The sequence below is a fragment of the Patagioenas fasciata genome, chromosome W, assembly GCF_037038585.1.
Source record: "Patagioenas fasciata isolate bPatFas1 chromosome W, bPatFas1.hap1, whole genome shotgun sequence".
NCBI lineage: Eukaryota > Metazoa > Chordata > Aves > Columbiformes > Columbidae > Patagioenas > Patagioenas fasciata.
In genome coordinates this window covers 48,020,076-48,044,178 of record NC_092559.1, presented here as the reverse complement: position 1 = coordinate 48,044,178, position 24,103 = coordinate 48,020,076, and positions in this window count along the sequence as shown.

The window sequence follows — 24,103 nt, the reverse complement described above, 5'->3', positions numbered from 1 at the left end:
TCAGGCTCTGTTGGGTTCTGTCAGGCTTTCTCAGGCTTTTTCGATCCCTTTCCAGCTCTGTCAGGCTTTATCAGGTGTTGTCAGGCTTTCTTGCCCTTATTCAGGCTTTGTTGGGCTCTGTTAGTCTTTCTCCAGGTCTATCAAGCTCTGTCATGCCATGTCAGGATTTGTAGGGCTCTGTTGGGCTCTGTTGGGTTTTGTGAGGCTCTGTTAAGTATTGTCGAGCTCTGTCAGGCTCTATTGGGCTCTGTTGGGTACTTTCAAGTTTTGTTGGACCCTGTCAGGCTCTGTCAGGTTCTGTCGGGATTTGTAAGGCTCTGTCAAGCTGTATCAGGCCCTGTCATGCTCTGTAATGCTTTGTTGAGCTCTTTCAGGCTCTGTCGCGCTTTCTCAGCCTCTGTCAGGCCCTGCTGGACTCTATAGTTCGCTGTCAGGTGTTGTCTGGATTTATAAGGCCCTGTCGAGTACTGTTGGTCTCTGTCAGGCCCTGTTGTGCTCTGTCAGGCTTTCTTGGGCACTGTAAGACTTTTTTAAGCTCTGTCAGACTTTCTCAGTTTCTGTTGGGCTCTGTAAAGATTTGTCGAAGTCTGTCTGGCTCTGTCAGGCTCTATCATGCCCTGACTGGCTCTCTCAGTTTCTGGTAGGCTCTTTCATGCACTGTCAAGGTATTTCAGGCTCTGTCATGCATTATCTAGCTCCGTTGGGCCTTGTCGAGGTTGTTGGGCACTTTCAGGCTTAGTTGGACTATGTCAGTTCCTGTCAGGTTCTGTTGGGCTCTTTCAAGCTCTGTCTGGCCTTGTCAGGCTCTGTCTAGTTCTGTAAGGCTCTGTCAAGCTATGTCAGGACCTGTCAGGCTCTGTAATGCTTTGTTGAGCTCTTTCGTCTCTGTTACACTTTTTCAGCCTCTGTCAGGTCCTACTGGACTCTATCATTCGTTATCAGGCGCTGTTAGGATTTGTCGAACCCTGTTGAGCTGTGTTGGGCTCTGTCACACCATGGTGGGCTGTGTCTAGCTTTGTCGAGCTCTCTTGGGCTCTGTCAGGTTTTGTTGGGCTCTATCAGGCTCTTGCAGGATCTTTCAGTACTTGGCGGGCTCTGTGGGGTTTGGTCAGGATCTGTCAGGCCCTGTTGGGCTCTGTCAGGTTTTGTCTGGCTCTATGAGGCTCTTTGCAGGCTCTGTTAGTCCCTGGCAGGTTCTGTCAGGTTCTGTCAGGATGTGTCAGGCCCTGGTAGGCTCTGTCAGACTTTGATGGGCCCTGTCGTGCTATGTCAGACCCTGTCGGGTTCTGTCAGGATCTGTCGAGCTTTTTTGGGCTCTGTCATCCTCTGTCAGGCCCTGTCAGATTGGGTCAGGATCTCTTGGGATTTCCCAGGCTTTGTCGGGATCTGTAGTGATCCGTCAAGACTTATCAGGCTTTGTTGGGCTTTTTTGGGGCATGTAGGGCACTGTCAATCTGTGTCATGCCCTGTCAGGCTCTGTCGGGCCATGTCAAGCTCTGTCCAGGTCTTTTAGGCCACAACGGGCTCCGTCTATCTATGTCAGGCTCTCTAGGGCATTTTTGAGCTGTAACGGTCTCTATCGGGCTTTGTCGGCTTCTGTCTGACTCTGTAGGGCCTGCTCGGGCTCTGTCAGGTTTATTTGGGCTCTCTCAGGCCCTGTCAAGCATTGTTGGGCAGTGTTGGGCTTTGTTCACCTTTTTTTTAACCTGGTAGGGCCTGACAGAGGCCGACAAAATGAGACAGAGCCTAAAAGAGATCCAGAAAGCATTACAGAGCATGACAGGGCCTGACACAGCTTGACAGAGCCTTACAGATCTCTACAGAGGCTGACAGTGCCCGACAGGGCCTGACAGAGCATGACAGGGCCCAACAAAGCCTTACAGAGCCCAACAAGGCCTGACAGATCCTGACAGAACCTGACAGAGCCTGACAGGGTTCCACAAATCTTGAAAGAGCCAAACAGCACCCAGTGTAGCCTGAGAGAGCTTGACAATAACCAACGGAGCCTGACAAAACATGACAGAGCCCTACAAACCCAGACATGGCCTGACAGAGCCTGATAGACACCCAGAAAGCCCAACAAAGACTGAATAAGGGCAAGAAAGCCCAACAAAGCCTGACAAAGCATTATATGTCCCCACAGAGCTCGATAAAGCCTGAGAAAGCCCAACAGATCCTGACAGAACTCAGTAGGGCCTGACAGAGCATGACAGGGCCCAACAAAGCCCAAGAGAGCTTGACAGGACCTGACAGATCCTGACAGAACCCGACAGAGACCGCCAGGAGCTGACAGAGCGCGTAAGAAAGACACAGAGCCTGAAAAAACCTGAGAGAGCCCAACAGAGCTCGACAAAGCTTGACAGAGCCCACCAGGGCTTGACAGAGCATGACAGGGCCAGACAGAGGTTGAAAGAGCCCAACAGAACCTGGCAGGAATTGACAGAGCCCAACTATGCCCAACAGTGCCCAACAAAGCTCGACAAGGCCCAACAGAACCAGATAAAGTGTGACAGTGCTCAAAAGAGTATGACAGGGCCTGAAAAAGCCTGATAGGGCCTGATAGAGCCCGTCACGGTCTAAAAGACCTGGACAGAGTGTGAAAAGGCCTGACAGAGCCCGATACGGCATGACACAGATTGACAGTGTCCTACACGCCCCAAAAAAACCTGACAAAGCCTGATATGGCCCGACAGATCACGAAAAAGCCCGTCAAAGCCTGAGAAAGCCCAAGAGATCCCAGCAGAGCCTGACAGAACCCAACAGGGCCTGACAGAGCATGACAAAACCCAAAAAAGTTCAACGGATACTGACAGAACCTGAGAGCACCTTACAAAGTAAGTCTGGGCCCAACATAGCCCGACAGAGCCCGACAGATTTAGACAGAACCTGACACAGATTGCCAGGGACTGACAGAGCCCGCAAGAGCCTTATAGAGCCTGACAAAATGTGACAGACCCCAACAGAGTTCAACAAAGCTAGACAGAGCCCACCAGGGCCTAACAGAGCCCAACACAGCTCAACAGGGTTCGACAAATCCTGACAGTTTCAGATAGAGAACAATAGAGCCCGGCAGGACCTGACAGAGGCTGACAAAGTACGACAGGGAGTAAAGAGCTCAACAAAGCATTACCGAGCCTGACAGGGTCTGACACAGGTTGACAGAGCCTGACAGAACCTAACAGGAATTGAGAGAGCCCAACAAATCCCAACATTGCTCAACAAAGCTTGAGAAGGCTGAACAGAGTCAGATGAAGTGTGACAGAGCCTGAAAGAGCATGACAGGGCCTGAAAGAGCCTACCAGAAACTGAGAGAGCTCAACATGGCATGATAGAGCCTGACAGAACCTGCCAGATTTTGACAAAGCTTGACAGAGCCAAACAGAAAGCGAGAAAGCCTGACAGAGCACGTCAGAGTGTTACTGGGTCCAACAAAGCCTGACAGAGTCTGACAGAACTTGACAGGGCCTGACAAATCCCAACAGCACAGGTTCTGTTGTGCTCTGTCAAGATTTGTTGAAATCTTTCGGGTTTTGTCATGCACCGGTGGGCTATTTCAGTTTCTGGTAGGCCCAACAGATTCCAGCAGATCCTAACAAAACCTGAGAGGGTCAGACTGTGCGAGATTTGAGGGATTTTCTTGAGGTTGTTGTGTCAATGGGCTTCTTTTAGATGGAGATTTATTTCTGAACTCACCAAAGGAATTTCAAGGCCAGCTCGAATGCTGAAAACAGGACCTGCTGTGGGAGTGAGGCAGTTCTGCAATAACAGGGCCTCAACAAGATGTAAATGCTTTGTTGAGTTCCTTCAGGCTCTGTTGCATTTTGTTGGCATCTGTCAGGTCCTACTGAGGCGCGGATATGATCTTACAACTCTTCAGATTGTAAAGGAGGTATGTATTTACTTAATTATTTACAGCACCAGACACACAAGGTATCATTTCACCTAATATGTTTCTAAATGGTTAAATGCTTGGTTAAATGCAGTAAAGTGTTACATACTCATGAAAGTTTTAGGAACATCTGTGCATATTCATAACCTGTCCCCGAGAAGGCGGTTCTTATTACAATGAGTTCTCGGAGACCATTTCCATAGTCTCCACCTCCGACTCCTCCTGGTTGCAGCTGCACAGTGATCGTGAACCTGGGTCCTCTTCTCTGTACTTGGTCACCTTTGGTCCGGTGTGATGAGTTGGTTAGGTCTCAGAGTGCTGAGTTGGTTAAAACTGGCGTATCTCCTGTCCTGCGCCCAAGTTTCTGTAATCTAGTTCACCCAAGGATGCACCAAGCATGCACCCAAGGATTATTATTTTTGCAAGGCGTCAGTGAAGTCCTGTTTCTCGTAAAATAAGTTACACAAAGCTAAGCAGGGCTAGGCAATAGTGATGTGGGTTAAGGGTTAGCTCTCTAACTGTCTTTAAGTGTTAGTTCTTTAAGTGTTAATTAGTTAATTGTTAATTCCCTGTATCACCACTGGACTCTATAGTTAGCTGTAACGTACTGTCGGGATTTGTCTGGCCCTGTTGAGTTCTGTTGGGCTCTGTCAGGCCCTGTTGGGCTTTGTTGGGCTTTTTCGGGCTTTGTCGGGCCCTGTGAGACCGTGTTGGGCTCTGTCAGGCTTTCTCAGGTTACATTGGGCTCTGTCAAGCTTTGTTCAAGTCTGTCAGGTTTTGTCATGCCCTTGCGGGCTCTCTCAGTTTCTGGTAGGCTCTGTTAGGCCCTGTCATGCTCTGTCAGGCCCTAGCATGCTCTTTCAGGACCTGTTGTACTCTGTCAGGCCCTAGCGTGCTCTTTCAGGCCCTGTCATACTCTGTCAGTCCCTGTTGGGTTCTGTCAGGATCTGTGGGATCTGTAAGGCACTTTCAAGCTGCGTCCGGCCCTGTCATGCTCTGTAATGTTTTACTGAGCTCTTTCAGGCTCTGTCGTGCTTTGTCGTACTTGTCAGGCCTTGCTGGACTCTGTCGTGCTCTGTCATGTTCTGTCATGCTCCGTCAGGTCCTCTCGGGCTTTCTCAGGCTTTGTTGGGCCCTGACGTGCTCTGTCCAGCTTTGTTGAGCTCTTTCAGGCTCTGCCGCCCATTGTCTACCTTTGTCAGGCCCTGCTACACTCTATAGTTCGCTGTCAGGTGCTTTGGGGATTTGTTGGTCCCTGTCGAGTTCTGTTTGGCTCTGTCAGGCCCTGTTGGGCTCTGTCAGGCTTTCTCAGTTTCTGTTGAAATCTGTAAAGCTTTGTCAAAGTCGATCAGGCTCTGTAAGGCTCTACCATGCCCTGGCCGGATCTCTCAGTTTCTTGTAGGCTATTTCAGACTCTGTCATGATCTTTCAGGTTTGCCATGCTGTATCTGGCTCTGTTGGGCCTTGTCGAGCTTTGTCGGGCACTGTCAGGCATAGTTGGGCTCTGTCAATTCCTGTCAGGTTCTGTTGGGCTCTTTCAAGATCTGTCAGGCTCTGTCAGGCTTTGTTGAGCTCCTTTAGTCTCTGTCACACTTTGTCAGCCTCTGTCAGGTCCTGCTGGGCTCTATCATTCTCTATGAGGCACTATCAGGATTTGTCAAACCCTGTTGAGCTGTGTTGGGATCTGGCAGGCCCTGTCATTCTCTGTCAGGCCTTGGTGGGCTCTGTCAAGCTTTGTCGAGCTCTTTTGGGCTCTGTTGGGTTTTGTCGGACTCTGTGTGACTCTTGCACTCTCTGTTAGTCCCTGGCAAGCTCTGTCAGGTTCTGTCAGGATCTTTCAAGCCCTGGCAAGCTCTGTCTAAGTGTCTGTCCTGGTTTTGTTAAAAAACAAGTTTCTCTTTTAGTGAATTTGCCTGTCAGCTAAAGCCTTCATATTAGCTGCATTTTCCTGGAGAACCCAACACATGTTTTGGTTAAACCTAGCAATGGAATGCCAACTTATTGATAAGCACGGATGGACATCTCGCGAGAGGGGCAACGAGAAACTGATGATCGAGAGACTGACCAACGGTGTATAACATTCCATTCACGTGAATACTTCATATAAAAGTGGGAGATCACGAGGATCTCGTCCCTTTTGTCTCTTTTCCCTTTTTTCCTCATGGCTGACATTAGGAGAGGACCTTGCTGGTCGTCCCTGCGAACTGAGGCCTGGTGAGAGACTGAATCCAGCTCCGGTTGGCTCCAGAGTCTAATCCAGGACTTTGGGTGCTGGCTCTGCAGTTGCTGAGACTTACAAGATTGGTTTTGTATATTTTGTATTATTTTCTCTATTCTTATTAGTAGCGTTAGTAAAACATCTTTAACTTTTCCAACTCTCTTCTCTCTGTCCTTCTTTCCCTCCCGATCGCCTGTCCTGAGTGGGAAGGGGGGAGAGGGAGGGGCAAAAGGGGGAAGTGGGGGGGAGAGGAGGTTGACAATACATCTGCCAGGGTTTGATTGTCACCCCGCAATCCTAACCCTCGACAGATAATTGGCGCCCAACGTTGGGCACGAGAAAGGGGTAAATTTGGAGATTTTTGGCTTTTCTACTGCTCTGACGTACCTTTCAATTTTCTTGGCACGGTGCCAACTCATAGAGTTGTGATACTCGCGCGTCTGTTTGCTTTGGATATTATTTAGTGGTATTAAGGCAAAGTGAATTACATTGACTTAAAGATGTTATGGCAAAAGTTGTATCAGTTATTTTCTACATTGCGCTCGCTGATCCCATATCTGTGTTGGTGTTTCTTTCTGAATCGAAGTATTCATTATATAACAACAAAAAACTGGACAGCGGTCATGATGATTCTGTGTGGTATGGCACTGGTTTATTTCATTATACTGCAGCCACTAATGAATTTCTACTCGCTTCTGCTTTACCTTGAAAAACCTCCAGGAGAGATTAAAGAGCAGAATGGCTCTATATTTGCTAATTGGTCAAGCGAATCTTTAGAAAGGCTGACTAACAATACTTTTGTGATTTCGCTGGGACAGTTTGCAAATGTGTTAGAGAACTTTGAATATCCTTGGAGCTTTGATAGAACTGTGATGGTGTTATTTGGTTTGCTGAATGTGTGTCAGTTTGTGTTACTGTTAAGAGAAATGAGGTTCAATAGGAGGTTTGCGTCTCTTCTTAGTCCTGAGATTTGCGGTGCGTCTTCGGAAGCTTTAGCAAAAAGCACTCCTAGCCGCTCGAGAAAAGGCAAAACAGCCAAAGCTGCTACTGCAGCCACTGCCCCCCCAACCGCAGCTTCACAGGCTGAAGCTACAGCTCCTCCGCAGAGCTCCTCTGCCAAGGTCGCTGCAGATAACATTACTTCTCCAGCCTCAAAGGCTAACAAGGTAGCACCCCCGTCTTCACACACTGGTCACTGTTACTGCTGTAACCACAGCAATCACTGTGACAGTCATTCAGACTCTGGAAACGAATCAGATGATGGTGAACCCATATCAGCATCAGTTGCTGGTTGTAAGAAAGTCACTAGAAAGACTACCCGTGCAGCAGGTGATGGCACAGGGCCAACATCAACCCAAGGGGCATCATCATCAGGACAGGGTGGAGATGAAGTGACCACCACTCGGTCCTTTTCTCCAGGTGAGCTGAGAGATCTGCGAAAAGACTTCAGTCGTCGTGAAGGCGAGAATATTTTAACCTGGCTGCTGCGATGCTGGGACAATGGGGCAGAAACAATTGAATTAGAAGGTGGGGAAGCCAGGCAGCTGGGATCTCTGTCAAAAGATTCCACCATTGATAGGGCAATTTCAAGAGAGTCTAATGCCGCTACTCTCTGGACCCGACTCCTAGCAGCTATGAAAGTCAGATTTCCCTACAAGGAAGATTGTATATCCAAGTTAGGGAAATGGAATACTATGGAGAGAGGTATCCAGTTCCTGAGAGAATTAGCTGTGCGAGAGATCATCTATCTAGGACCAAACAGCCAAGAGGGGACAGACCCAGATAGAATCAATTGTACAAAATCTCTGTGGCGCAGATTTGTACAAAGTGCACCACCTGCATATGCTAAGTCATTGGCAGGAATGGTCTGGTCAGCTAGACGTGTACAAGAAATTAATGAAGTGATTGAGGAGCTCCGGTACTTTGAGGACAGCCTTGCTGGTTCTCTACGGGCTTGTGTCTCCGCTGTGGAGAAACTGTGCGAAAAATCTGATGACCGGTTTGAAAAGCTGTTGCAAGAAATCAAAGAGCTCAGAGAAGACTCGTACCGTTCACGACCTGCACAAACCTATGTTTCAGCTGTTAGGAGAAGGCGTTTCCAATCTCGAGAGAGAGGGCAGAGACAGCCCACAAAAAGAGGTTCACTGTGGTTCTTCCTACATGAGCAGGGAGAAAATATGAATAAGTGGCATGGAAGGCCTACCTCAGAACTTCAAGAACGAGTACGTGAGATAAAAGGAAAAACTCCTAGGAAGGTGGCTGCTCCAGTTTACAAAAGGAGCAGAAGAGATTCTGATGCTCTTGAAGGAACCTCTAATTCACACCCAGAGACTGTGCAAAACAGGAATTAGAGGTGCCCTGCCTCCAACCAGGTGGAGGAAAGGGATAACAGAGTTTATTGGACTGTACAAATACTATGGCCTGGTACAACACAACCCCAGGAGTACAAAGCTTTAGTGGACACTGGTGCTCAGTGCACAATAATTCCTTCTAATTATAAAGGAACGCAATCCATCAATATTGTTGGAGTGACTGGGGGATCCCAGGAGCTGACTGTTGTAGAGGCTGAAATGAGCCTAACTGGAAAAAACTGGCAAAAGCATCCCATTGTGACTGGTCCAGATGCTCCGTGCATCCTTGGTATAGACTACCTCAGGAGAGGGTATTTTAAGGACCCAAAAGGGTATAGGTGGGCATTTGGTATAGCAGCTGTGGACACTGAGAAAATTGAACAGCTGTCTGATTTGCCTGGTCTTTCAGATGACCCTTCTGTTGTAGGACTGCTGATGGTTGACGATCAGCAGGTGCCAATTGCTACCACGACGGTGCATCGCCGGCAATATCGCACCAATCGAGACTCTTTGATTCCTATCCAGAAGCTGATCCGTCAATTGGAAAGCCAGGGTGTGATCAGTAAGACTCGCTCACCTTTTAACAGCCCAATCTGGCCAGTGCGTAAGTCTAGTGACGAGTGGAGACTAACTGTAGACTATCGTGGCCTGAATGAAGTTACACCACCACTGAGTGCTGCTGTGCCTGACATGCTAGACCTGCAATTTGAACTGGAGTCAAAGGCAGCCAAGTGGTATGCTACAATTGACATTGCTAATGCATTTTTCTCTATTCCTGTAGCAGCAGAGTGCAGGCCGCAGTTTGCTTTCACCTGGAGGGGCATCCAGTATACATGGAATCGCTTGCCCCAGGGGTGGAAACACAGTCCTACCATCTGCCATGGACTGATCCAGACCACGCTGGAGCAAGGTGAAGCTCCAGAACACTTGCAATATATTGATGACATCATCGTATGGGGCGACACAGCGAAAGAAGTCTTCGAGAAAGGTGAGAGAATAATTCATATTCTTTTGGATGCTGGTTTTGCCATAAAACGAAGCAAGGTCAAGGGACCTGCACGAGAGATCCAGTTTTTAGGAATAAAATGGCAAGATGGCCGTCGTCAGATCCCAATGGATGTGATCAACAAAATTGCAGCAATGTCTCAACCTACTAATAAGAAGGAGACACAGACTTTCTTGGGCGTTGTAGGTTTTTGGAGAATGCATATTCCTGACTACAGCCACATTGTGAGCCCTCTCTATCGAGTGACTCGTAAAAAGAACCAATTCGAGTGGGGCCCTGAACAACGACAAGCCTTTGAACAAATTAAGCGTGAGATAACTCATGCGGTGGCCCTTGGACCAGTCCGAACTGGACTAGATGTTAAAAATGTGCTCTACACCGCAGCCGGAGATAATGGACTTACCTGGAGCCTCTGGCAGAAAGCACCAGGAGAAACCCGAGGTCGACCCTTAGGTTTTTGGAGTCGAGGATACAAAGGATCTGAGGCCAACTATACTCCAACTGAAAAGGAGATACTAGCAGCATATGAAGGAGTTCGAGCTGCTTCAGAAGTGATAGGCACTGAAGCACAGCTCCTCCTGGCACCTCGACTGCCGGTGCTGAGCTGGATGCTCAAAGGGACAGTTCCCTCTCCACATCATGCAACCGAAGTTACATGGAGTAAATGAATTGCACTGATCACGCAACGAGCTCGAATTGGAAGTCCCAACCGTCCAGGGATATTAGAAGTGATTACAGACTGGCCAGAAAGCAAAGACTTTGGGATGTGTCCAGATGAGGAGGAAGTAAAACGTGCTGAAGAAGCACCACCATATAATATGCTTTCAGAGACTGATAAGCAGTATGCACTGTTCACAGATGGATCCTGTCGTCTTGTAGGAAAACATCGAAGGTGGAAAGCTGCTGTGTGGAGTCCCACACGACAAGTTACAGAAGCCACTGAAGGACAAGGTGAATCCAGTCAGTTTGCAGAAGTGAAAGCCATCCAGCTGGCTTTGGACATTGCTGAACGAGAGAAGTGGCCAATATTTTATCTCTATACTGACTCATGGATGGTAGCAAATGCCTTGTGGGGGTGGCTACAGCAATGGAAGAAAAGCAACTGGCAACGCAGAGGTAAACCCATTTGGGCTGCCACACTGTGGCAAGACATTGCTGCTCGGCTAGAGAGCCTGCCTGTGAAAGTTCGTCATGTAGATGCTCATGTGCCTAAAAGTCGAGCCACCAAGGAACATCTAAACAACCAACAAGCGGATCAAGTTGCTAAGATTAAAGTAGCTGAGGTGGACTTGGACTGGCAACATAAAGGTGAACTTTTCCTAGCTCGGTGGGCCCATGATGCTTCAGGGCATCAAGGCAGAGATGCAACATACAAATGGGCTCGTGATCGAGGGGTGGATTTAACTATGGACACTATTTCACAGGTTATTCATGAATGTGAAACTTGCGCCAAAATCAAACAAGCGAAACGGTTAAAACCTGTATGGTATGGGGGGCGATGGTTAAAGTATAAGTATGGAGAAGCTTGGCAGATCGATTATATTACACTTCCACAAACACGTCAAGGTAAGCGCTATGTACTTACAATGGTGGAAGCAACCACTGGATGGTTGGAAACATATGCCGTACCTCATGCTACAGCCCGAAATACTATCTTGGGCCTTGAGAAGCAAGTCCTTTGGCGGCACGGTACGCCAGAAAGAATTGAATCAGACAATGGTACTCATTTCAAAAACAGTATTATAGACAATTGGGCCAAAGAACATGGTATTGAGTGGGTATATCATATTCCATATCATGCACCAGCCTCTGGGAAAACTGAAAGGTACAATGGTTTGTTAAAAACTACACTAAAGGCACTTGGTGGTGGAACCTTTAAAAACTGGGATTCACATTTAGCAAAAGCCACTTGGTTGGTCAACACTAGGGGATCAACCAATCGAGCCGGGCCTGCCCAATCAGAAATTCTACGGACTGTAGAAGGAGATAAAGTCCCTGTAGTACACATGAAAAATATCTTAGGAAAGGCAGTCTGGGTTACTCCTGCCTCAGGCAAAGGCAAACCTATTCGTGGGATTGTTTTTGCCCAGGGACCTGGCAGCACCTGGTGGGTGATGCTCAAGGATGGAGAAGTTCGGTGTGTACCTCAAGGGGATTTGATTTTAGGTGAAAATATGCAATGCTGAACTGTATGATGTGAATTGCTGCACTAACAATGTTTAATAAGTGTCTTTCAGATCAAGACAATGGTGATGAAACCAGCGCTGGCTTCTTCGAGTGGCGCCCGACACCTTCTTCGAAGTTGGTGTCCTTAACCCACAAACAGTGGTCATGAGATGCACTTGGACCATTTTCCCTGCCCTGGGAGACTGTTGTGACAAAATGAACTTCATGAACTTTTCAAAGGATGGTCCACTGATTAATTACTCCTGTGTATATATGTACATATGTACATATATATATATAGTAGTAGTGCTTAATTAGATTGTATTGATAGATTGTATTGATAAGGTTTAAGTATTCAGTGAATGTCATATTATAAGGGGTGGAATGTCTTGGTTTTGTTAAAAAACAAGTTTCTCTTTTAGTGAATTTGCCTGTCAGCTAAAGCCTTCATATTAGCTGCATTTTCCTGGAGAACCCAACACATGTTTTGGTTAAACCTAGCAATGGAATGCCAACTTATTGATAAGCACGGATGGACATCTCGCGAGAGGGGCAACGAGAAACTGATGATCGAGAGACTGACCAACGGTGTATAACATTCCATTCACGTGAATACTTCATATAAAAGTGGGAGATCATGAGGATCTCGTCCCTTTTGTCTCTTTTCCCTTTTTTCCTCATGGCTGACATTAGGAGAGGACCTTGCTGGTCGTCCCTGCGAACTGAGGCCTGGTGAGAGACTGAATCCAGCTCCGGTTGGCTCCAGAGTCTAATCCAGGACTTTGGGTGCTGGCTCTGCAGTTGCTGAGACTTACAAGATTGGTTTTGTATATTTTGTATTATTTTCTCTATTCTTATTAGTAGCGTTAGTAAAACATCTTTAACTTTTCCAACTCTCTTCTCTCTGTCCTTCTTTCCCTCCCGATCGCCTGTCCTGAGTGGGAAGGGGGGAGAGGGAGGGGCAAAAGGGGGAAGTGGGGGGGAGAGGAGGTTGACAATACATCTGCCAGGGTTTGATTGTCACCCCGCAATCCTAACCCTCGACAGTGTCTTTGGCCCTGTCGTGTCCTGCCAAGTTTTGCCAGTCTCTATCATTCGCTATCAGGATTTGTCGAACTTTGCTGAGCTGTGTTGGGCTCTGTCAGGTCCTGGTGAACTCTGTCAAGCTTTGTCGAGCTCTGGTGGACTCTCTCAGGCCATGTCCAGTTTTCTGGGCTTTGTTGGGCCCTATTGTGCTCTGTCAGGCCCTGTCAGTTTCTGTCAGGGTCTTTCGACACCTTTTCGGCCTACCTGAAGCTGAGAGAGCCCACCAGGGCATGACAGAGCCCGACAAATTTCGACAAAACTTGACAGAGCCCAGCAAAACCTGAGAAAGCCTGACAGAGCCCAAAACAGTCTTACAGGTCCTGACAAACCTTGACAGAGCCCAACAGGGCCTGACAGAGACCAAGAGAACTCGACAAGGCCTGACAAATCCAGACAAAATCTGTCAGCGAACTGTAGAGTCCAGCACGATCTGACAGGGGCCGACAAAGCACGACAGAGCCTGAAAGAGCTCAACAAAGCATTACAGAGCAGGACAGGGCCTGACACAGCTTGAAAGAGCCAGATGATGTGCGGAATCTACTTTACAACCCGTAAGTTCTAAAGAGTTATGTTTATTTACACGGCGGCGGACACATGGGGAATAATTTCACGTAATACAGTAGCTGTGAGCTTGGTTAAATGCAGTAAAGTGTTACATATTCATGAAAGTTTTAGGAACTGTTACAGTTTAAGGCAAGGCAACAATAAACCATGGCAGACCCTCCCTGTTATCCCCTCACTTCCCAGCAGTCCTTTCCTTTAGATCGGAAAGATGATAGGAAAGATAAGGGAAAAGGAAGAGAGACTTAGACTTCAAGTTGGAAGTTTTTAAAGGGTTTACTAATGCTACTAATAAATAGAGCATAGATACAAAATATACAAAACCAATCTTGAATGCTCCATGTGGAGTTGGCGTCAGTCCAGCAATGGTGGAGCTGGGTGTGCAAAGCTGGTGTAGTTCCAGCAGGTGTAGCTCAGGCCCCTGAAAGTCATGGGCGGGACTTCACAGCAAACCAGAAACTGGTTGCAGGGAGGCAGGGCCTGAGGTCTGTAGATCACAAGCAGACAGACAAGGTCCTCTCTAGATGCTGGCCATGGTTGAAGAGAGAAAGACCCTTGTGATCACCTTCTTATATAGAGGGTATGATGATTATGGGATGGAATACTTCTGTTGGTCAGTTCTAGTAACCTGTACCATCCACCCCTCCTCAAACACGCCCCTCTCACAATGGAACATGGGAAAACTTATCAGTCTTTCTTAGCTACCATAGTAACAAATCTAAACATGAGCTTCTTCAGCATTCCGTTGGTCTTCTTATCAGCACTGAGTACAGCATCTTAGGAAAAATTTGTGGGCTAAAACTCAGAAAAGTACAGCCACCTAGAAGAACTTAGCTGAAAGAAAAATAACTAAAAGAGAACTGGTCTTGTGTTGGAGAATGGCTTAAAAATAAGGGACATGGGTCTGCAGAGCAGTTGTACGAGCAGAGCCTGTTCTGAAGGCCTTCGCATAAGTAGTAAGGTTAGGCCGCGGTGGGAACCGCTGACTGTTTCAGTAAAATCAGCAAGGTCACTGAGACCTTGGCAGAGTTTCACAAACAGCTTTCAACAGCACAAGAACGTAGAATAAGCATAGCTAGCAGCTGCAAGTAGGAGGACCATGCAAATGTGACTATTAGAGCTTAAGCCAATTAGTAGGTGACAGGTATGCATAATTATCGTGAACTGTATAAGTATATGCTATTCGGGCTAATAAATCAAACTGTGCTTTATCACTCATATTGAGTCAACCTGCGTGATCCTCCGCCGCTCAAAATCTTGGTTTTAACAAAACCAGGACAGCGGACGTCCAGATTCCATCACTTCATGGCTACAGCATAACCAGCATGCCTTTTGCTGTTTTAGATACTGCTGTATTCATCAATAAAGCAGTTCTCAGTGTTTTCCATAGGATTTTCCTTTTGACTGGAGTATGATGCTTCAGTAATGAAGTGGTTCTCCAACATTATCACTGAGGAAAGAAGCTGGATTGACAATGTTAGTGACGATGATTTAGCCTGATATTTGAGAAATCTTTGTGGGGAAAGCCAATGTCCCCCTTTTGCTTCTAGAACTGTAGACACTGTGTGGGATACTAGCACAGTCATTTTCTGACCCATGGTAAATTTCCGGGCCTCCTGTATGTTCAGTACCACTGCTGTAACTGCCTGTAGGCATCCAGGCCACTCCTTTGCAGTTGCGTCTAATTGTTTGGAGCAATAGGCCTCTGCTCGTTGGTATGGGCCAAGATCCTGTGCCAGTATATCCAAGGCTATTCCCTGCTTCTCGTGAAAGAATAGAAAACATGGTTTACTCACATCTGGGAGTCCTAAAGCAGACGCTGTCATCAAAGCCTTACCAAGTTCTTCAAAGGCTCGTGTAGTTCCTTTATTCCATTGCAGGTGTTTCTGATCTGTGGCCATTAGTGCATACAATGGCTTGACAAGCAATCCATAATCATAAATCCACAACTGGCACTACTCTGTCATGCCCAAAAAGATCCGTAATTCTTTTAGAGTTTGAGGCTTTGGAGCTTGGCATATAGCCTCCTTTCGAGCCTGTCCCAGGGTCCTCTGCCCTGTACTAATTTCATAGCCCAAAGAAGTTACTTGTTGCTGTATCATCTGGGCTTTCCTCTGTGATATCTGGCATCCTTGGAGCCCCAAAAGTCAGTGAAGTCCTGGTTTTCGTACGATAAGTTACACAGAGCAAAGCAGGGCTAGGCAATAGTGATGTGGGTTAAAGGGTTAGCTCTTTAAGTGTCAAGTGTTAGTTCTTTAATTGTTAATTAGTTAATTGTCAATTCCCTGTATCACATTTACCCCACACCTGTCATTTTCCCCTGTGACAGCTTACCACAAACAAGTGTCCCAATTACCCTCATGAGGTCTCAAAAGCCATTTTAGGAGGCTGTTTGTTCTTTCTACAATTCCATTAGCCTGTGGGTAATATGGGGTGTGAAAAGTCCATTTAATCCCTTTGCTTTGTGCCCAATCCTGTACGATTTTAGCAGTGAAATAGGAACCATTGTCAGACTGTATTTCTTGTGGCTTTGGAAAAGTTCAAACCATTCTCGCAATGCTTTCACAGTCTTTTCACCTGTAGTTTTTTTAAAAGCTTCTGCTTGGACTAGTCCTGACGTAATTTCCACTCCCACCAGTACGAAGTGCTTGCCCCCTGATTTCTTAAAGGGGCCAATATAATCCACCTGCCAGGCATCCTCTGGTGGGAAGATCTCCACAGTGTCCATTCAGGAGTCATCTCTTATGCTTCACGCCCCCTCGCTCCCATTGTTTGACACCAGTCTCCACCTTGATTTCGCAAGGCTGGTACTGCTCAGGCTTGAAAGATTCACGCTTTCTTTTGCCAACGCTTACGTGGCCTGCATTCAGGGGTCTTTCTCTGGTCCATTGGGTGACCTCAGGACCCTTGGCAAGCTTCTGGGCATGCTCCTTTTCGTTGGCCATTGTTTGGGGGAGCAGGTGGGGGACAGGTGTGACTGAGGCTGCAGATGAGAACACATCTTCTGGACGGCAGCTATTGTCCCTGGGTTGAAGAGACCCTCATAACAATAACTTTCAGGAGGCAGAGGCTGGTTTGACTGAAGCAGCAGGCAAAGTCCATACAGCAGCCATTGTAAGCAGTAGCCCCCCTGTATCGGAGAAACGAGTGCAGCACAATGCCTCTTTCAGTCAGGGCCTCAGTTCTCTCAGTTCCTGATGGCGATGTTCAGGCAAATACTGCTCCATCTTCAGACCAGTATTACAATTACATATAATGTAGCTAAACCTTACTTAATAAGATTAAACAACTATCTGCTTATACTCAAACCTTCATATCATATGTAAAACCTTAATTCTACTTATGACAACCTTACAAACGCACTATTTTAGAATAGTCAGACAACTTAATACAATATATTCTCTTAAATTCCTAAAAGATCGATAACTGCACAGTTTATAGAGTAACGTACTTAATACCATCAGCATATGCTAATTATTGACTTAATATCTTAAAACTTATATTAACCTATTTAAAAGATCTATAGCTTAATATTTCTTTTAAAACCTTACCAGTTGCTAAATTAGGTTACCATGGTACAAATATCTTATACTTTTACCTTATCTATGCATAGATTATCTAATTGTAATATCACCCTTTTGGAACTCTTACTATCTGTTCAAATTAGCATTCTCTATGGAAGGTACCTTATCTGTTTACTAATAAGCTTTTAGATCACTGAGTCTAGGAGCATCTATAACGCTGAATAAGAATTCATGGTTTACATTTGAGACAATTCTCACAACTTATCTCCCTCCTGTCCTTCTGCATCTGTCGAATCGTTGTTGTCTTTATTCAGCCATGGCTTGATCCATTTCGCAGGAATCCATTTTGATCCTTGGTCTGTAATGACACAAGCATAACCCTTCCCCCAAGTTATTAATTGGAAAGGACCCTCCCATTCACCAGTAACTCCATTGCGTATTTTGACCTGACATTGATTTTCTCTAAGGTCTGTCAAGTGTCCTTTTAAGCTTGTTCCATGACAAATCATAGGTGGAATGTCGAACCCTTGCGGAAGGCGTAAAAAGTTCAAGACATATAATGCTTTGCTTAGTCTGTCATGTGGAGTAGTACAGTCAGTTCCCCCTTTTTGTTTGTCAAGCTGATGCTTGAGAGTTCGATTCATCCTTTCTACCAAGGCCTGACCAGTAGGAGAATTTGGTATCCCTGTAATATGCTTAACACCCCACAACTGAAAAAAGGTGGCAGTAGCTTTGGCGATATAACCAGGTGCGTTGTCTGTCTTGACCTGTGCAGGAACTCCCAAAGCTGCAAAAGCAGAACGTAAATGTCGTTGCACATGTGAACTAGTTTCACCAGTCTGAGCAGTGGCCCATATGGCGAAAGACTATGTATCAATAGACATATGCACATACTTCAGCCTGCCAAATTCAGGGACACGTGTGACATCCATTTGCCACAATTCCAAGGCTCCTAATCCTCTTGGATTGACTCCTGCACCCAGCCCTACTGAGATGCGCTGACAATCTGCACAACTTTTAACAATACCTCGGGCTTCACTTTCGGACAACGAAAATTGCCGCTGTAAGACCTGAGCAGACTGATGGAGGAAACTATGAGAGCGTACTGCTTGCCCAAACCTATCTATTGGAGGTGGAACCCAGTCAGGAGATACAAGAAAATCAGTTCGGCGGTTTCCTTCAGCTAAATCACCTTGAATTGTCAGATGACTACGGATATGTGTTATGAAGTATCGGTGTTGTCTCTCTTCGACCAACAACCATAGTTGCTTGAACAAAGACATCAGTTGTGCATCCTGAACCTCTTTGAGCAATGATCTTTCAATGCAAGCTACCACACCTACCACATACAAAGAATCGCAAACAATATTCACTGGGCTATGAGCAAATCTGATAAACACTTCTATTACAGCCCAGAGTTCCAAATGCTGAGTTGATCCTTTCAGGTCAGTTAGTATCACATCATGCCATTTTCCATCTGTTTTCCATGTAATTGCTGCTTTCTGCATTTTACCCCCTGCGTCAGTGAACACTGTGGGTCCTTTAACAGGAAATTCTGAGAGAAGAGGGGGACCCTCCTCCATTGATCCCATATTCAAAACTGACATTAACTTGTGTGGAGGGGAGAATGTCTTAATTAAAGCTTGAGAATCTAATAACGCAATCTGAAAAGGTAAGGAGTTCTGCAAAGCCCACTGTAAATATTCTGAAACGAGGGGAACAATGATATGTGCAGGCTCAGCCCCTGAAATTTCGACTATTCTCTGCCTACCTTTCATTATAAGCTGAATAAAGACCTCAACCCTGGTTGTAATGGTTCGTTTGAGTCGAAAATGCAAAAACACCCACTCTAAGATCTTTAACGGCTCCTTACCAGTTGTCCATTGCATTATGAGAGCAAAAGGATAGTTAGTATTGTTTACAATTAGTAGTCCGATTACATAATCCGGGTTCCACCTATGGCTGAAAGCTTTTACAAGTTTGGACATAATCTTTTTCAGAGCAGCTTCCGCCTCAGCAGTAAGCGTTCTAGGAGAGCTAATGTCACTATCCCCTTTTAGCAGTTTTACAATTGGAGCTAAATCCTCATTAGTGATCCCACAAATGCTCCGGACCCAATTCAGATCACCCACTAGTTTCTGCACATCATTTAAGGATTGAATGACAGGCCGACATACTATTTTCTGAGGTTTCACTGTGGACTGAGAAATTTCCCAACCAAGATATTTCCATGCTGGTTGAATTTGTACCTTTTCTGGAGCAATTTGCAATCCTCTATGCTGCAATGTATCAGATACTTCATTTATCAACAAATCAGTCGAAAAAGTTTCCCCAGCTATTAATATGTCATCCATGTAGTGGTAAATCACTAATTCAGGATGAGATTTTCTGATTGATTGCAAGGCCCAAGCTACATAAATTTGACACATAGTTGGGGAATTTTTCATTCCCTGTGGCAAAACTACCCATTGATACCTTTTTGCAGGTTCAGCCTTATTTACAGAATTTATGGAAAATGCAAAACGTTTACAGTCATCAGGATGCAAAGCAATGGTGAAAAAACAATCTTTCAAGTCAATTATTAAGATCAGCCAGTTTTCTGGAATCATGACAGGGGATGGTAATCCCAGCTGTAATGCTCCCATGTCTTCCATGGTATCATTAATTTTTCGAAGATCATGTAACAACCTCCATTTCTTTGATTTTTTCTGAATAGTAAACACAGGAGTATTCCAGGGACTTGTAGACGGCTCTAAATGCCCTTTTTCAAGCTGTTCCTGTACTAGCTCTTCGACATGGGCGAGTTTTTCTTTACTGAGCGGCCATTGATTTACCCATACTGGATCATCATTTTTCCACTGTAATTTAAGTACTGGTCGCCCATCATCAATGGCCGCTTCTAGAAATGCTGTTGTTTTGTCACCAGAGTTGCTCCTAGTTGTCCTAACACATCCCGTCCTAATAGAGAAACAGGGATAGACATCACATTCATGCAGTAAAGAACTAAATTACTCATGTTCTTCTGTATTATCACAAAATGCACATTTTGAGTCAACGGAATCTCATGATTTAACAGACTGTGAACTTATCGTACCATGTAACAAAGACCTATCAAAATTGCAACATGCTTAAACAGATACCCACAAAGAAAACAGGTTAATAAGGAAAGCATCTTGCAGACTTTAACAAGTTTTCTGACCTGTGTGTTATCAGTTAAGTCTCTCTCAGCTTGTTGAAGTTCAAATCGCCCTGCCTGTAAAACTGTCTGAAAAGATTTAATGATTTCTTGTCCGAGTGCTTTTCTATGTTTTAAAACACCTCCCAATACCGATTTTTTAGGAACACAACTAAAAACAATCATTCCTGACCCCATCTTGCAAGTAAAAACCTTGGAGGGGGGGGGAGGCGGGGGGGAAGCACAGGGCTGCTTGCAGCCTGAGTGGGAAGAGCAGGCAGAAGGTTTTATGGCGCACTTAAAAACAACTAGTAAAACAATTAACTCACATTCCTGACAAGCTGCTTGATTTTCAGAGAGACGGTACACAGGAACACATAATATGTACTGTAAAACTCACAAATAACATGCTGATAGCAAACATTAGCATTCTCTACTGCTAATTTCAACACCAGTGCTTCCTTAACTTCTAAGTTTTCAACCTGCTTATTGATGGTCTCTTGAAGGTGGTCAATAAATTGCATGTAATTCTCATTGGGACCCTGATTAACAGTTGCAAATGATTTGGCTGCTTTGTTGGTTTCAGGCACCTCTCTCATAGCTTGATATTGGTGACTGTTGGATTCACTCGCTAATAGCTGATCTGATCTTTCACACAGTTCTTTAGCCCAGTTCTTATCCGGCGACTCCTTCTGTTCTCTTGTAGGAGTTAGAAGGGTATAAGGCAGTGAAGGCGGACACAAATCAGTAAAAGAATTGATATTACACTTATTTACGACTTTAGCATTCTCAACTTTCACCAGTCCTTTTGACAAATTATCTGACTCCAGTTCTTTGGACTTCTTGGTCTCTTTAGCGTCGTGTGATGGTACAGGAGGCCATCCACTCGGTAATCTTCCTCCCTCTGCCCCAGACTGCTGTATCATCGGGGGTGCCGAAGGCACAACAGGGGATGGAGTAAGGAGGGTATCAAAAACATGAACTGGGTAAGCTTCACAGTTATTTTTAGAGTTCTTATCAGGCTGCAACGCTGCAAAAATTCCAGTAACCGCAGCCCGTTCAGCCTTAAATTCTTTTAAGATGGAAATTATAAGCTTCCATGTAGTCGCTAATGATTTAGCTTCTTTATCTCCATCGCTAGCCTTATCCCATAATTTCTGCCCTGTATCGTCCCAAAGTTCAATTTTAAAAGCTTTCTCAGCTTCTGTCGGGTAGCCGTTAGTTCTACACCGAACCAACAGTCTACGTATGTTACTTTCTTCATATTTAAGTCCTCTCATAGAGAGAATATGCAGGAGGAGTTTAACTATGGCTTCTTCCTCAGAGGATATATTCTGCCCCATAACTTCACTCTTCCCTCCTCCTGCTCCCAGCCGCTCACCTTTTCCGGGGACTTCTTCAACAAAATTTATCTGCGGAACGTCCGTACGCCTCTGTCCGGTTCTCAGTCCAACTGATCTGCCTCTGTCTGAGCCGCTCCAGGCTTTTCCCTGACCTTAGTGAGACGCCGTTCGGAGTATCATGTTGGGGTCACCATTTGTTGGAGTGATAAAGGACTCAGCACTCCGATTCAATGTGAATCACGCAAAGCCATTTATTACAGAAACATGTCTCCTTATATACGCAACTATTCTCTAATCACGCGTCCATGCTCCAAGCATGGATTCGCTAAATGAGTATCACGGGCAGTCCACACGCTGGAGCCCCACCGATGATAGGTCCGACGACTCACGCCATGCTGAGGCCCTGTTAATGAAGAAACGTCCCTCTTTCTCACAGCAGATTCTGTTCTCAGCTTCTCAAAGTGGCCTTGAGATTCCTTTGGGCCTGACTAATTCAACAACATATCTCCTTCTAATGAAACCCCTCCACAGTAGGTGACAGGTATGCATAATTATCGTGAACTGTATAAGTGTATGCTGTTTGGGCTAATACATCGAACTATGCTTTATCACTCATATTGAGTCGTCTGCATGTTCCTCCGCCGCTCAAATCTGTCAGGTTCTGTCGTGATCTGTAAAGCTATGTCAAGCTGTGGCAGGCCCTGTCGCCCTCTGTAATGCTTTGTTGAGCTCTTTCAGGCTCTGTCGGGCTTTGTCGGCCTCTCTCACTTCGTGCTGGACTCTATAGTTCGCTGTCAATTGCTTTGGAGATTTTTCAGGCCCTGTCGGGATCTGTCGGGCTTTGTTGGGCCCTGTCGTGCTTTGTTAGACCCTGTCCGGTTCTGTCAAGATCTGTTGCGATATGTAAGGCTCTGTCAAGCTGTGTCAGTCCCTGTCATGCTCTGTAATTTTTTGTTGAGCTCTTTCAGGCTCTATTGTGCTTTCTCAGCCTTTTCACACCGTGCTGGAATCTATACCTTGCTGTCAGACGCTGTCAGCATTTGTCGGACCCCGTCAAGTTCTGTCAGACACAGTCAACCTCTGTTGGGCTTCGTCAGGCTCTATACGGCTCTGTCAATCCTTACCAGGTTTGTCAGGCTCTTTCAGGCCCTGTCGTGCTTTGTTAGACCCTGTCCGGTTCTGTCAAGATCTGTTGCGATATGTAAGGCTCTGTCAAGCTGTGTCAGTCCCTGTCATGCTCTGTAATTTTTTGTTGAGCTCTTTCAGGCTCTATTGTGCTTTCTCAGCCTTTTCACACCGTGCTGGAATCTATACCTTGCTGTCAGACGCTGTCAGCATTTGTCGGACCCCGTCAAGTTCTGTCAGACACAGTCAACCTCTGTTGGGCTTCGTCAGGCTCTATACGGCTCTGTCAATCCTTACCAGGTTTGTCAGGCTCTTTCAGGCCCTGTCGGTCTCTGTGTGGCTTTGTTGAGAACTGTCGATATCTCTCAAGCTCTGTCAATCTCTGTCAGGCTCTATCAAGCTTTTTTGGGCTCTTTCTGCCCTACGAGGCTTTTTCAGGCTCTGTAAAACCCTGTCATGCTCTGTCAGGCCTTGTCAATCTCTGTCGGCTTCTGACGGGCTTTGTCAAACGTTTTCGGGCTTTATGCCCTTATTCAGGCTTTGTGGGGCTCTGTTGAACTTTCTCGGGGTCTATCAGGCTCTGTCAGGCCATGTCAGGGTTTCTAGTGCTCTGTCAGCTTCTGTCGGGCTCTGTTGGGTATTGCCGAGCTCTGTCAGGCTGCATTGGGAGCTATTTGGCTCTTTTAAGCTTTGTTGGGCCATGTCGGTCTCTGTCAGGTTCTGTCGAGATCTGTAAGACTCTGTCAAGATGTGTTAGGCCCTGTCAGGCTCTGTAATGGCTTGTTGAACTCTTTTAGTCTCTGTCGCACTTTCTCAGCCTTTGTCAGGCCCTGCTGAGGCAAGAAAGACCGGCAAAGCCTGACAAAGCCTGAAAGAGACTTACAGGAATCAAAAGAGTGTGACAAAGCCCAACAGAACCCGACAGAGCCTGACAAAGCCTGATAGAGCATGACAGGGCTTTACAGAGCCTGAAAAAGCCTAGTAGGGCAGAAAGAGCCCAAAGGAGCTTGACCCAGTCCGACAGAGCCTGACAGAGATTGAGAGACACCAACAGAGCTCAACAAAGCCACACAGAGACCGACAGGGCCTGAAAGAGCCTGACAAACCTGTTAAGGATTGACAGAGCCGTATAGAGCCTGACAAAGCCCAACAGACCCTGACAGATTGCAACAGAGCCTGAGCAGGCCCCATAGAGTCAGACAGAAGTCGACAAAGCCTGATACATACCATCAAATCCTGAAAAGGCCCTAGAGAGCCCGACATAGATAGACAGAGCCCGTCACAACCGAAAAGACCTGGACAGAGCTTGACTAGGCCCAATAGAGCCTGATAGGGCATGATACAGATTGACAGTGCCCTACGTGCCCCAGAAACCCTGACAAAGCCTTATATGGCCCAACAGATCACAACAGAGCCTGTCAAAGCCTGAGAAAGACCAACAGATCCCCAGAGATCCTGACAGAACCTGACAGGGCCTGACAGAGCACGCCAGGTCCCAACAAAGCACGACAGATCCTGACAGAACCCAGCAGGGCCTCACAGAGCACAACAAGGCCCAACGAATCCTGACTATTCCTGACAGAGCCCGACAGGGCCTGACAGATCCTGACAGAACCCAACAGAGCCCAACTGAGCTCGACAAACCTTTACAGAGCCCAC